Source organism: Narcine bancroftii, chromosome 6, assembly GCF_036971445.1.
Source record: "Narcine bancroftii isolate sNarBan1 chromosome 6, sNarBan1.hap1, whole genome shotgun sequence".
NCBI lineage: Eukaryota > Metazoa > Chordata > Chondrichthyes > Torpediniformes > Narcinidae > Narcine > Narcine bancroftii.
In genome coordinates, this window is record NC_091474.1 from 227,687,243 (window position 1) to 227,699,811 (window position 12,569).

At 43.9% G+C, this 12,569-nt stretch overlaps 9 non-coding genes and 7 pseudogenes across 9 annotated transcripts; all 16 read left to right on the forward strand.

Moving 5' to 3' along the window:
* Positions 1–615: 615 nt before the first annotated feature.
* On the forward strand, positions 616–734 carry LOC138738029 (5S ribosomal RNA). Its single transcript, XR_011341459.1, has one exon. It is a non-coding gene; the product is annotated as a 5S ribosomal RNA (ribosomal RNA).
* Positions 735–1,385: 651 nt separating this feature from the next.
* Positions 1,386–1,504, forward strand: LOC138737908 (5S ribosomal RNA). Its single transcript, XR_011341337.1, has one exon. It is a non-coding gene; the product is annotated as a 5S ribosomal RNA (ribosomal RNA).
* Positions 1,505–2,463: 959 nt separating this feature from the next.
* On the forward strand, positions 2,464–2,582 carry LOC138738125 (5S ribosomal RNA; annotated as a pseudogene).
* A 338-nt stretch (positions 2,583–2,920) lies between these two features.
* On the forward strand, positions 2,921–3,039 carry LOC138737890 (5S ribosomal RNA). The gene has a single exon (XR_011341320.1). It is a non-coding gene; the product is annotated as a 5S ribosomal RNA (ribosomal RNA).
* A 959-nt stretch (positions 3,040–3,998) lies between these two features.
* LOC138738126 (5S ribosomal RNA) lies at positions 3,999–4,117 on the forward strand (annotated as a pseudogene).
* A 338-nt stretch (positions 4,118–4,455) lies between these two features.
* On the forward strand, positions 4,456–4,574 carry LOC138737892 (5S ribosomal RNA). Its single transcript, XR_011341321.1, has one exon. It is a non-coding gene; the product is annotated as a 5S ribosomal RNA (ribosomal RNA).
* A 959-nt stretch (positions 4,575–5,533) lies between these two features.
* On the forward strand, positions 5,534–5,652 carry LOC138738127 (5S ribosomal RNA; annotated as a pseudogene).
* A 338-nt stretch (positions 5,653–5,990) lies between these two features.
* Positions 5,991–6,109, forward strand: LOC138737893 (5S ribosomal RNA). Its single transcript, XR_011341322.1, has one exon. It is a non-coding gene; the product is annotated as a 5S ribosomal RNA (ribosomal RNA).
* Positions 6,110–6,760: 651 nt separating this feature from the next.
* Positions 6,761–6,879, forward strand: LOC138738270 (5S ribosomal RNA; annotated as a pseudogene).
* A 329-nt stretch (positions 6,880–7,208) lies between these two features.
* Positions 7,209–7,327, forward strand: LOC138738048 (5S ribosomal RNA; annotated as a pseudogene).
* A 645-nt stretch (positions 7,328–7,972) lies between these two features.
* Positions 7,973–8,091, forward strand: LOC138737971 (5S ribosomal RNA). Its single transcript, XR_011341400.1, has one exon. It is a non-coding gene; the product is annotated as a 5S ribosomal RNA (ribosomal RNA).
* Positions 8,092–8,742: 651 nt separating this feature from the next.
* Positions 8,743–8,861, forward strand: LOC138737909 (5S ribosomal RNA). Its single transcript, XR_011341338.1, has one exon. It is a non-coding gene; the product is annotated as a 5S ribosomal RNA (ribosomal RNA).
* Positions 8,862–9,820: 959 nt separating this feature from the next.
* LOC138738128 (5S ribosomal RNA) lies at positions 9,821–9,939 on the forward strand (annotated as a pseudogene).
* A 338-nt stretch (positions 9,940–10,277) lies between these two features.
* Positions 10,278–10,396, forward strand: LOC138737895 (5S ribosomal RNA). The gene has a single exon (XR_011341324.1). It is a non-coding gene; the product is annotated as a 5S ribosomal RNA (ribosomal RNA).
* A 959-nt stretch (positions 10,397–11,355) lies between these two features.
* On the forward strand, positions 11,356–11,474 carry LOC138738129 (5S ribosomal RNA; annotated as a pseudogene).
* Positions 11,475–11,812: 338 nt separating this feature from the next.
* LOC138737896 (5S ribosomal RNA) lies at positions 11,813–11,931 on the forward strand. The gene has a single exon (XR_011341325.1). It is a non-coding gene; the product is annotated as a 5S ribosomal RNA (ribosomal RNA).
* The last annotated feature ends 638 nt before the right edge of the window (positions 11,932–12,569 follow it).

Consider the following 12,569-nt stretch of genomic DNA (forward strand, 5'->3'; position numbering starts at 1 on the left):
CTTCTCTCTCTCTCTCTCTTTCTCTATATCTTTTTTCTCTTTCTTTCTCTCTTCCTTTCATTCCATCATTCATTCTCCTTTAATTCTTCTCATTCTTTCACATTATGCCTCATTCTATTTCTCAACCTACTTTGATGCACTCTTGCTTTCTTTCTCTCACTCACTCTTTCTCTATTTTATATCTCTCATACTCTCTCTCTTTTCTTTCCTCTCTCTGTCACTCTCACTCTTTCTTTCTTTTATTCCTTCATTAATTCTTTCCCTTTTAATCCTTCTCATTCTTTAAGTAATCCAGCATCATTCTATCTCTTTCTTTAATCTACTTTCACACTCTCTTACTTTCTTGTCTCACTCACTTTTGCTCTATTTTCTATCTGTCACACTCTCTCTTTACTTTTCTCTCTCTCACTCACTGTTGCTCTGTCTCTCTCTGTCTTTCACTCGCTCTCTCTCTCCCTCGGTCGCTCTCTGCCTCACTTCTCTCTCTCCTCCTCTCGGATTGGCTCCATTGAAATGTTTTGCTTGTCTTATTTGTTGTATTGTTCCTGAGTGTGCAGTGGCATATGTGTGTGTGCTGGTGAGTTGGTTAAGGGGTGTCAGAAGCAGGCACCTGCCGCCTACGGCCATACTAGCCTGAAAACGCCCGATCTCGTCTGATCTCGGAATCTAAGCACGCTCAGTCCTGGTCAGTACTTGGATGGGAGACCGCCTGGGAATACCAGGTGCCGTAGGCTTTTGCCTCTCACTACCAACCCATTTTTCTTCTATTCTGCTTCTCTCTCTCTCTCTTTCTCTATATCTTTTTTCTCTTTCTTTCTCTCTTCCTTTCATTCCATCATTCATTCTCCTTTAATTCTTCTCATTCTTTCACATTATGCCTCATTCTATTTCTCAAGCTACTTTGATGCACTCTTGCTTTCTTTCTCTCACTCACTCTTTCTTTATTTTATATCTCTCATACTCTCTGTCTTTTCTTTCCTCTCTCTGTCACTCTCACTCTTTCTTTCTTTTATTCCTTCATTAATTCTTTCCCTTTTAATCCTTCTCATTCTTTAAGTAATCCTGCATCATTCTATCTCTTTCTTTAATCTACTTTCACACTCTCTTACTTTCTTGTCTCACTCACTTTTGCTCTATTTTCTATCTGTCACACTCTCTCTTTACTTTTCTCTCTCTCACTCACTGTTACTCTGTCTCTCTCTGTCTTTCACTCGCTCTCTCTCTCCCTCGGTCGCTCTCTGCCTCACTTCTCTCTCTCCTCCTCTCGGATTGGCTCTATTGAAATGTTTTGCTTGTCTTATTTGTTGTATTGTTCCTGAGTGTGCAGTGGCATATATGTGTGTGCTGGTGAGTTGGTTAAGGGGTGTCAGAAGCAGGCACCTGCCGCCTACGGCCATACTAGCCTGAAAACGCCCGATCTCGTCTGATCTCGGAAGCTAAGCACGCTCAGTCCTGGTCAGTACTTGGATGGGAGACCACCTGGGAATACCAGGTGCCGTAGGCTTTTGCCTCTCACTACCAACCCATTTTTCTTCTATTCTGCTTCTCTCTCTCTCTCTTTCTCTATATCTTTTTTCTCTTTCTTTCTCTCTTCCTTTCATTCCATCATTCATTCTCCTTTAATTCTTCTCATTCTTTCACATTATGCCTCATTCTATTTCTCAACCTACTTTGATGCACTCTTGCTTTCTTTCTCTCACCTACTCTTTCTCTATTTTATATCTCTCATACTCTCTCTCTTTTCTTTCCTCTCTCTGTCACTCTCACTCTTTCTTTCTTTTATTCCTTCATTAATTCTTTCCCTTTTAATCCTTCTCATTCTTTAAGTAATCCTGCATCATTCTATCTCTTTCTTTGATCTACTTTCACACTCTCTTACTTTCTTCTCTCACTCACTTTTTCTCTATTTTCTATCTGTCACACTCTCTCTTTACTTTTCTCTCTCTCACTCACTGTTGCTCTGTCTCTCTCTGTTTTTCACTCGCTCTCTCTCTCCCTCTGTCGCTCTCTGCTTCACTTCTCTCTCTCCTCCTCTCGTCTGATCTCGGAAGCTTACCAGGCTCAGGCCTGGTCGGTACTTGGATGGGAGAGCGCCTGGGAATACCAGGTGCCGTAGGCTTTTGGCTTTCAGCACCCACCCATTTTTCTTTCTTTCGATTTATCTATCTGTCTCACTTTCTTTCTTTCTTTCTCTTCCTTTCATTCATTCTCTTTCAGTCTTTCTCATTCTTTCACTCATACTCACTCACTCACTGTCGCTCTGTCACTCACTTCTCTATCTCTCTCTCTCTCTCTGTCTCTCTCTCTCGCTCCCTCGGTCGCTCTCTGCCTCACTTCTCTTTCTCTTCCTCTTGGATTGGATCTATTGAAATGTTTTGCTTGTCTTATTTGTCCTGCGTGTGCAGCGGCACATGTGTGTGTGCTGGTGAATTGGTTAAGTGTTGTCAGAAGCAGACACCTGCCGCCTACGGCCATACTAGCCTGAAAACGCCCGATCTCGTCTGATCTCGGAAGCTTACCAGGCTCAGGCCTGGTCAGTACTTGGATGGGAGAGCGCCTGGGAATACCATGTGCTGTAGGCTTTTGGCTTTCAGCACCCACCCATTTTTCTTTCTTTCGATTTATCTATCTGTCTCACTTTCTTTCTTTCTTTCTCTTCCTTTCATTCATTCTCTTTCAGTCTTTGTCATTCTTTCACTCATACTCACTCACTCACTGTCGCTCTGTCACTCACTTCTCTATCTCTCTCTGTCTCTCTCTCTCTCGCTCTCTCGGTCGCTCTCTGCCTCACTTCTCTTTCTCTTCCTCTTGGATTGGCTCTATTGAAATGTTTTGCTTGTCTTATTTGTCCTGCGTGTGCAGCGGCACATGTGTGTGTGCTGGTGAATTGGTTAAGTGTTGTCAGAAGCAGACACCTGCCGCCTACGGCCATACTAGCCTGAAAACGCCCGATCTCGTCTGATCTCGGAAGCTAAGCACGCTCAGGCCTGGTCAGTACTTGGATGGGAGACCGCCTCGGAATACCAGGTGCCGTAGGCTTTTGCCTCTCACTACCAACCCATTTTTCTTCTATTCTGCTTCTCTCTCTCTCTCTTTCTCTATCTCTTTTTTCTCTTTCTTTCTCTCTTCCTTTCATTCCATCATTCATTCTCCTTTAATTCTTCTCATTCTTTCACATTATGCCTCATTCTATTTCTCAACCTACTTTGATGCACTCTTGCTTTCTTTCTCTCACCTACTCTTTCTCTATTTTATATCTCTCATACTCTCTCTCTTTTCTTTCCTCTCTCTGTCACTCTCACTCTTTCTTTCTTTTATTCCTTCATTAATTCTTTCCCTTTTAATCCTTCTCATTCTTTAAGTAATCCTGCATCATTCTATCTCTTTCTTTGATCTACTTTCACACTCTCTTACTTTCTTCTCTCACTCACTTTTTCTCTATTTTCTATCTGTCACACTCTCTCTTTACTTTTCTCCCTCTCACTCACTGTTGCTCTGTCTCTCTCTGTTTTTCACTCGCTCTCTCTCTCCCTCTGTCGCTCTCTGCTTCACTTCTCTCTCTCCTCCTCTCGTCTGATCTCGGAAGCTTACCAGGCTCAGGCCTGGTCGGTACTTGGATGGGAGAGCGCCTGGGAATACCAGGTGCCGTAGGCTTTTGGCTTTCAGCACCCACCCATTTTTCTTTCTTTCGATTTATCTATCTGTCTCACTTTCTTTCTTTCTTTCTCTTCCTTTCATTCATTCTCTTTCAGTCTTTCTCATTCTTTCACTCATACTCACTCACTCACTGTCGCTCTGTCACTCACTTCTCTATCTCTCTCTCTCTCTCTGTCTCTCTCTCTCGCTCCCTCGGTCGCTCTCTGCCTCACTTCTCTTTCTCTTCCTCTTGGATTGGATCTATTGAAATGTTTTGCTTGTCTTATTTGTCCTGCGTGTGCAGCGGCACATGTGTGTGTGCTGGTGAATTGGTTAAGTGTTGTCAGAAGCAGACACCTGCCGCCTACGGCCATACTAGCCTGAAAACGCCCGATCTCGTCTGATCTCGGAAGCTTACCAGGCTCAGGCCTGGTCAGTACTTGGATGGGAGAGCGCCTGGGAATACCATGTGCTGTAGGCTTTTGGCTTTCAGCACCCACCCATTTTTCTTTCTTTCGATTTATCTATCTGTCTCACTTTCTTTCTTTCTTTCTCTTCCTTTCATTCATTCTCTTTCTGTCTTTGTCATTCTTTCACTCATACTCACTCACTCACTGTCGCTCTGTCACTCACTTCTCTATCTCTCTCTGTCTCTCTCTCTCTCGCTCTCTCGGTCGCTCTCTGCCTCACTTCTCTTTCTCTTCCTCTTGGATTGGCTCTATTGAAATGTTTTGCTTGTCTTATTTGTCCTGCGTGTGCAGCGGCACATGTGTGTGTGCTGGTGAATTGGTTAAGTGTTGTCAGAAGCAGACACCTGCCGCCTACGGCCATACTAGCCTGAAAACGCCCGATCTCGTCTGATCTCGGAAGCTAAGCACGCTCAGGCCTGGTCAGTACTTGGATGGGAGACCGCCTCGGAATACCAGGTGCCGTAGGCTTTTGCCTCTCACTACCAACCCATTTTTCTTCTATTCTGCTTCTCTCTCTCTCTCTTTCTCTATCTCTTTTTTCTCTTTCTTTCTCTCTTCCTTTCATTCCATCATTCATTCTCCTTTAATTCTTCTCATTCTTTCACATTATGCCTCATTCTATTTCTCAACCTACTTTGATGCACTCTTGCTTTCTTTCTCTCACCTACTCTTTCTCTATTTTATATCTCTCATACTCTCTCTCTTTTCTTTCCTCTCTCTGTCACTCTCACTCTTTCTTTCTTTTATTCCTTCATTAATTCTTTCCCTTTTAATCCTTCTCATTCTTTAAGTAATCCTGCATCATTCTATCTCTTTCTTTGATCTACTTTCACACTCTCTTACTTTCTTCTCTCACTCACTTTTTCTCTATTTTCTATCTGTCACACTCTCTCTTTACTTTTCTCTCTCTCACTCACTGTTGCTCTGTCTCTCTCTGTTTTTCACTCGCTCTCTCTCTCCCTCTGTCGCTCTCTGCTTCACTTCTCTCTCTCCTCCTCTCGTCTGATCTCGGAAGCTTACCAGGCTCAGGCCTGGTCGGTACTTGGATGGGAGAGCGCCTGGGAATACCAGGTGCCGTAGGCTTTTGGCTTTCGGCACCCACCCATTTTTCTTTCTTTCGATTTATCTATCTGTCTCACTTTCTTTCTTTCTTTCTCTTCCTTTCATTCATTCTCTTTCAGTCTTTCTCATTCTTTCACTCATACTCACTCACTCACTGTCGCTCTGTCACTCACTTCTCTATCTCTCTCTCTCTCTCTGTCTCTCTCTCTCGCTCCCTCGGTCGCTCTCTGCCTCACTTCTCTTTCTCTTCCTCTTGGATTGGATCTATTGAAATGTTTTGCTTGTCTTATTTGTCCTGCGTGTGCAGCGGCACATGTGTGTGTGCTGGTGAATTGGTTAAGTGTTGTCAGAAGCAGACACCTGCCGCCTACGGCCATACTAGCCTGAAAACGCCCGATCTCGTCTGATCTCGGAAGCTTACCAGGCTCAGGCCTGGTCAGTACTTGGATGGGAGAGCGCCTGGGAATACCATGTGCTGTAGGCTTTTGGCTTTCAGCACCCACCCATTTTTCTTTCTTTCGATTTATCTATCTGTCTCACTTTCTTTCTTTCTTTCTCTTCCTTTCATTCATTCTCTTTCAGTCTTTGTCATTCTTTCACTCATACTCACTCACTCACTGTCGCTCTGTCACTCACTTCTCTATCTCTCTCTGTCTCTCTCTCTCTCGCTCTCTCGGTCGCTCTCTGCCTCACTTCTCTTTCTCTTCCTCTTGGATTGGCTCTATTGAAATGTTTTGCTTGTCTTATTTGTCCTGCGTGTGCAGCGGCACATGTGTGTGTGCTGGTGAATTGGTTCAGTGTTGTCAGAAGTAGACGCCTGCCGCCTACGGCCATACTAGCCTGAAAACGCCCGATCTCGTCTGATCTCGGAAGCTAAGCACGCTCAGGCCTGGTCAGTACTTGGATGGGAGACCGCCTCGGAATACCAGGTGCCGTAGGCTTTTGCCTCTCACTACCAACCCATTTTTCTTCTATTCTGCTTCTCTCTCTCTCTCTTTCTCTATATCTTTTTACTCTTTCTTTCTCTCTTCCTTTCATTCCATCATTCATTCTCCTTTAATTCTTCTCATTCTTTCACATTATGCCTCATTCTATTTCTCAACCTACTTTGATGCACTCTTGCTTTCTTTCTCTCACTCACTCTTTCTCTATTTTATATCTCTCATACACTCTCTCTTTTCTTTCCTCTCTCTGTCACTCTCACTCTTTCTTTCTTTTATTCCTTCATTAATTCTTTCCCTTTTAATCCTTCTCATTCTTTAAGTAATCCTGCATCATTCTATCTCTTTCTTTAATCTACTTTCACACTCTCTTACTTTCTTGTCTCACTCACTTTTGCTCTATTTTCTATCTGTCACACTCTCTCTTTACTTTTCTCTCTCTCACTCACTGTTGCTCTGTCTCTCTCTGTCTTTCACTCGCTCTCTCTCTCCCTCGGTCGCTCTCTGCCTCACTTCTCTCTCTCCTCCTCTCGGATTGGCTCTATTGAAATGTTTTGCTTGTCTTATTTGTTGTATTGTTCCTGAGTGTGCAGTGGCATATGTGTGTGTGCTGGTGAGTTGGTTAAGGGGTGTCAGAAGCAGGCACCTGCTGCGTACGGCCGTACTAGACTGAAAACGCCCGATCTCGTCTGATCTCGGAAGCTTACCAGGCTCAGGCCTGGTCGGTACTTGGATGGGAGAGCGCCTGGGAATACCAGGTGCCATAGGCTTTTGGCTTTCAGCACCCACCCATTTTTCTTTCTTTCGATTTATCTATCTGTCTCACTTTCTTTCTTTCTTTCTCTTCCTTTCATTCATTCTCTTTCAGTCTTTGTCATTCTTTCACTCATACTCACTCACTCACTGTCGCTCTGTCACTCACTTCTCTATCTCTCTCTGTCTCTCTCTCTCTCGGTCGCTCTCTGCCTCACTTCTCTTTCTCTTCCTCTTGGATTGGCTCTATTGAAATGTTTTGCTTGTCTCATTTGTCCTGCGTGTGCAGCGGCCATGTGTGTGTGCTGGTGAATTGGTTAAGTGTTGTCAGAAGCAGACACCTGCTGCCGATGGCCATACTAGCCTGAAAACGCCCGATCTCGTCTGATCTCGGAAGCTTACCAGGCTCAGGCCTGGTCAGTACTTGGATGGGAGAGCGCCTGGGAATACCAGGTGCTGTAGGCTTTTGCCTCTCACTACCAACCCATTTTTCTTCTATTCTGCTTCTCTCTCTCTCTCTTTCTCTATATCTTTTTTCTATTTCTTTCTCTCTTCCTTTCATTCCATCATTCATTCTCCTTTAATTCTTCTCATTCTTTCACATTATGCCTCATTCTATTTCTCAACCTACTTTGATGCACTCTTGCTTTCTTTCTCTCACTCACTCTTTCTCTATTTTATATCTCTCATACTCTCTCTCTTTTCTTTCCAATCTCTGTCACTCTCACTCTTTCTTTCTTTTATTCCTTCATTAATTCTTTCCCTTTTAATCCTTCTCATTCTTTAAGTAATCCTGCATCATTCTATCTCTTGCTTTGATCTACTTTCACACTCTCTTACTTTCTTCTCTCACTCACTTTTTCTCTATTTTCTATCTGTCACTCTCTCTTTTTACTTTTATCTCTCTCAATCACTGTTGCTCTGTCTCTCTCTGTTTTTCACTCGCTCCCTCTCTCCCTCTGTCGCTCTCTGCTTCACTTCTCTCTCTCTAGGACTGTCTATATTGAAATGTTTTGCTTGTCTTATTTGTGGTATTGTTCCTGAGTGTGCAGTGGCATATGTGTGTGTGCTGGTGAGTTGGTTAAGGGGTGTCAGAAGCAGGCACCTGCCGCCTACGGCCATACTAGCCTGAAAACGCCCGATCTCGTCTGATCTCGGAAGCTAAGCACGCTCAGTCCTGGTCAGTACTTGGATGGGAGACCGCCTGGGAATACCAGGTGCCGTAGGCTTTTGCCTCTCACTACCAACCCATTTTTCTTCTACTCTGCTTCTCTCTCTCTCTCTTTCTCTATATCTTTTTTCTCTTTCTTTCTCTCTTCCTTTCATTCCATCATTCATTCTCCTTTAATTCTTCTCATTCTTTCACATTATGCCTCATTCTATTTCTCAACCTACTTTGATGCACTCTTGCTTTCTTTCTCTCACTCACTCTTTCTCTATTTTATATCTCTCATACTCTCTCTCTTTTCTTTCCTCTCTCTGTCACTCTCACTCTTTCTTTCTTTTATTCCTTCATTAATTCTTTCCCTTTTAATCCTTCTCATTCTTTAAGTAATCCTGCATCATTCTATCTCTTTCTTTAATCTACTTTCACACTCTCTTACTTTCTTGTCTCACTCACTTTTGCTCTATTTTCTATCTGTCACACTCTCTCTTTACTTTTCTCTCTCTCACTCACTGTTGCTCTGTCTCTCTCTGTCTTTCACTCGCTTTCTCTCTCCCTCGGTCGCTCTCTGCCTCACTTCTCTCTCTCCTCCTCTCGGATTGGCTCTATTGAAATGTTTTGCTTGTCTTATTTGTTGTATTGTTCCTGAGTGTGCAGTGGCATATATGTGTGTGCTGGTGAGTTGGTTAAGGGGTGTCAGAAGCAGGCACCTGCCGCCTACGGCCATACTAGCCTGAAAACGCCCGATCTCGTCTGATCTCGGAAGCTAAGCACGCTCAGTCCTGGTCAGTACTTGGATGGGAGACCACCTGGGAATACCAGGTGCCGTAGGCTTTTGCCTCTCACTACCAACCCATTTTTCTTCTATTCTGCTTCTCTCTCTCTCTCTTTCTCTATATCTTTTTTCTCTTTCTTTCTCTCTTCCTTTCATTCCATCATTCATTCTCCTTTAATTCTTCTCATTCTTTCACATTATGCCTCATTCTATTTCTCAACCTACTTTGATGCACTCTTGCTTTCTTTCTCTCACCTACTCTTTCTCTATTTTATATCTCTCATACTCTCTCTCTTTTCTTTCCTCTCTCTGTCACTCTCACTCTTTCTTTCTTTTATTCCTTCATTAATTCTTTCCCTTTTAATCCTTCTCATTCTTTAAGTAATCCTGCATCATTCTATCTCTTTCTTTGATCTACTTTCACACTCTCTTACTTTCTTCTCTCACTCACTTTTTCTCTATTTTCTATCTGTCACACTCTCTCTTTACTTTTCTCTCTCTCACTCACTGTTGCTCTGTCTCTCTCTGTTTTTCACTCGCTCTCTCTCTCCCTCTGTCGCTCTCTGCTTCACTTCTCTCTCTCCTCCTCTCGTCTGATCTCGGAAGCTTACCAGGCTCAGGCCTGGTCGGTACTTGGATGGGAGAGCGCCTGGGAATACCAGGTGCCGTAGGCTTTTGGCTTTCAGCACCCACCCATTTTTCTTTCTTTCGATTTATCTATCTGTCTCACTTTCTTTCTTTCTTTCTCTTCCTTTCATTCATTCTCTTTCAGTCTTTCTCATTCTTTCACTCATACTCACTCACTCACTGTCGCTCTGTCACTCACTTCTCTATCTCTCTCTCTCTCTCTGTCTCTCTCTCTCGCTCCCTCGGTCGCTCTCTGCCTCACTTCTCTTTCTCTTCCTCTTGGATTGGATCTATTGAAATGTTTTGCTTGTCTTATTTGTCCTGCGTGTGCAGCGGCACATGTGTGTGTGCTGGTGAATTGGTTAAGTGTTGTCAGAAGCAGACACCTGCCGCCTACGGCCATACTAGCCTGAAAACGCCCGATCTCGTCTGATCTCGGAAGCTTACCAGGCTCAGGCCTGGTCAGTACTTGGATGGGAGAGCGCCTGGGAATACCATGTGCTGTAGGCTTTTGGCTTTCAGCACCCACCCATTTTTCTTTCTTTCGATTTATCTATCTGTCTCACTTTCTTTCTTTCTTTCTCTTCCTTTCATTCATTCTCTTTCAGTCTTTGTCATTCTTTCACTCATACTCACTCACTCACTGTCGCTCTGTCACTCACTTCTCTATCTCTCTCTGTCTCTCTCTCTCTCGCTCTCTCGGTCGCTCTCTGCCTCACTTCTCTTTCTCTTCCTCTTGGATTGGCTCTATTGAAATGTTTTGCTTGTCTTATTTGTCCTGCGTGTGCAGCGGCACATGTGTGTGTGCTGGTGAATTGGTTAAGTGTTGTCAGAAGCAGACACCTGCCGCCTACGGCCATACTAGCCTGAAAACGCCCGATCTCGTCTGATCTCGGAAGCTAAGCACGCTCAGGCCTGGTCAGTACTTGGATGGGAGACCGCCTCGGAATACCAGGTGCCGTAGGCTTTTGCCTCTCACTACCAACCCATTTTTCTTCTATTCTGCTTCTCTCTCTCTCTCTTTCTCTATCTCTTTTTTCTCTTTCTTTCTCTCTTCCTTTCATTCCATCATTCATTCTCCTTTAATTCTTCTCATTCTTTCACATTATGCCTCATTCTATTTCTCAACCTACTTTGATGCACTCTTGCTTTCTTTCTCTCACCTACTCTTTCTCTATTTTATATCTCTCATACTCTCTCTCTTTTCTTTCCTCTCTCTGTCACTCTCACTCTTTCTTTCTTTTATTCCTTCATTAATTCTTTCCCTTTTAATCCTTCTCATTCTTTAAGTAATCCTGCATCATTCTATCTCTTTCTTTGATCTACTTTCACACTCTCTTACTTTCTTCTCTCACTCACTTTTTCTCTATTTTCTATCTGTCACACTCTCTCTTTACTTTTCTCCCTCTCACTCACTGTTGCTCTGTCTCTCTCTGTTTTTCACTCGCTCTCTCTCTCCCTCTGTCGCTCTCTGCTTCACTTCTCTCTCTCCTCCTCTCGTCTGATCTCGGAAGCTTACCAGGCTCAGGCCTGGTCGGTACTTGGATGGGAGAGCGCCTGGGAATACCAGGTGCCGTAGGCTTTTGGCTTTCAGCACCCACCCATTTTTCTTTCTTTCGATTTATCTATCTGTCTCACTTTCTTTCTTTCTTTCTCTTCCTTTCATTCATTCTCTTTCAGTCTTTCTCATTCTTTCACTCATACTCACTCACTCACTGTCGCTCTGTCACTCACTTCTCTATCTCTCTCTCTCTCTCTGTCTCTCTCTCTCGCTCCCTCGGTCGCTCTCTGCCTCACTTCTCTTTCTCTTCCTCTTGGATTGGATCTATTGAAATGTTTTGCTTGTCTTATTTGTCCTGCGTGTGCAGCGGCACATGTGTGTGTGCTGGTGAATTGGTTAAGTGTTGTCAGAAGCAGACACCTGCCGCCTACGGCCATACTAGCCTGAAAACGCCCGATCTCGTCTGATCTCGGAAGCTTACCAGGCTCAGGCCTGGTCAGTACTTGGATGGGAGAGCGCCTGGGAATACCATGTGCTGTAGGCTTTTGGCTTTCAGCACCCACCCATTTTTCTTTCTTTCGATTTATCTATCTGTCTCACTTTCTTTCTTTCTTTCTCTTCCTTTCATTCATTCTCTTTCTGTCTTTGTCATTCTTTCACTCATACTCACTCACTCACTGTCGCTCTGTCACTCACTTCTCTATCTCTCTCTGTCTCTCTCTCTCTCGCTCTCTCGGTCGCTCTCTGCCTCACTTCTCTTTCTCTTCCTCTTGGATTGGCTCTATTGAAATGTTTTGCTTGTCTTATTTGTCCTGCGTGTGCAGCGGCACATGTGTGTGTGCTGGTGAATTGGTTAAGTGTTGTCAGAAGCAGACACCTGCCGCCTACGGCCATACTAGCCTGAAAACGCCCGATCTCGTCTGATCTCGGAAGCTAAGCACGCTCAGGCCTGGTCAGTACTTGGATGGGAGACCGCCTCGGAATACCAGGTGCCGTAGGCTTTTGCCTCTCACTACCAACCCATTTTTCTTCTATTCTGCTTCTCTCTCTCTCTCTTTCTCTATCTCTTTTTTCTCTTTCTTTCTCTCTTCCTTTCATTCCATCATTCATTCTCCTTTAATTCTTCTCATTCTTTCACATTATGCCTCATTCTATTTCTCAACCTACTTTGATGCACTCTTGCTTTCTTTCTCTCACCTACTCTTTCTCTATTTTATATCTCTCATACTCTCTCTCTTTTCTTTCCTCTCTCTGTCACTCTCACTCTTTCTTTCTTTTATTCCTTCATTAATTCTTTCCCTTTTAATCCTTCTCATTCTTTAAGTAATCCTGCATCATTCTATCTCTTTCTTTGATCTACTTTCACACTCTCTTACTTTCTTCTCTCACTCACTTTTTCTCTATTTTCTATCTGTCACACTCTCTCTTTACTTTTCTCTCTCTCACTCACTGTTGCTCTGTCTCTCTCTGTTTTTCACTCGCTCTCTCTCTCCCTCTGTCGCTCTCTGCTTCACTTCTCTCTCTCCTCCTCTCGTCTGATCTCGGAAGCTTACCAGGCTCAGGCCTGGTCGGTACTTGGATGGGAGAGCGCCTGGGAATACCAGGTGCCGTAGGCTTTTGGCTTTCGGCACCCACCCAT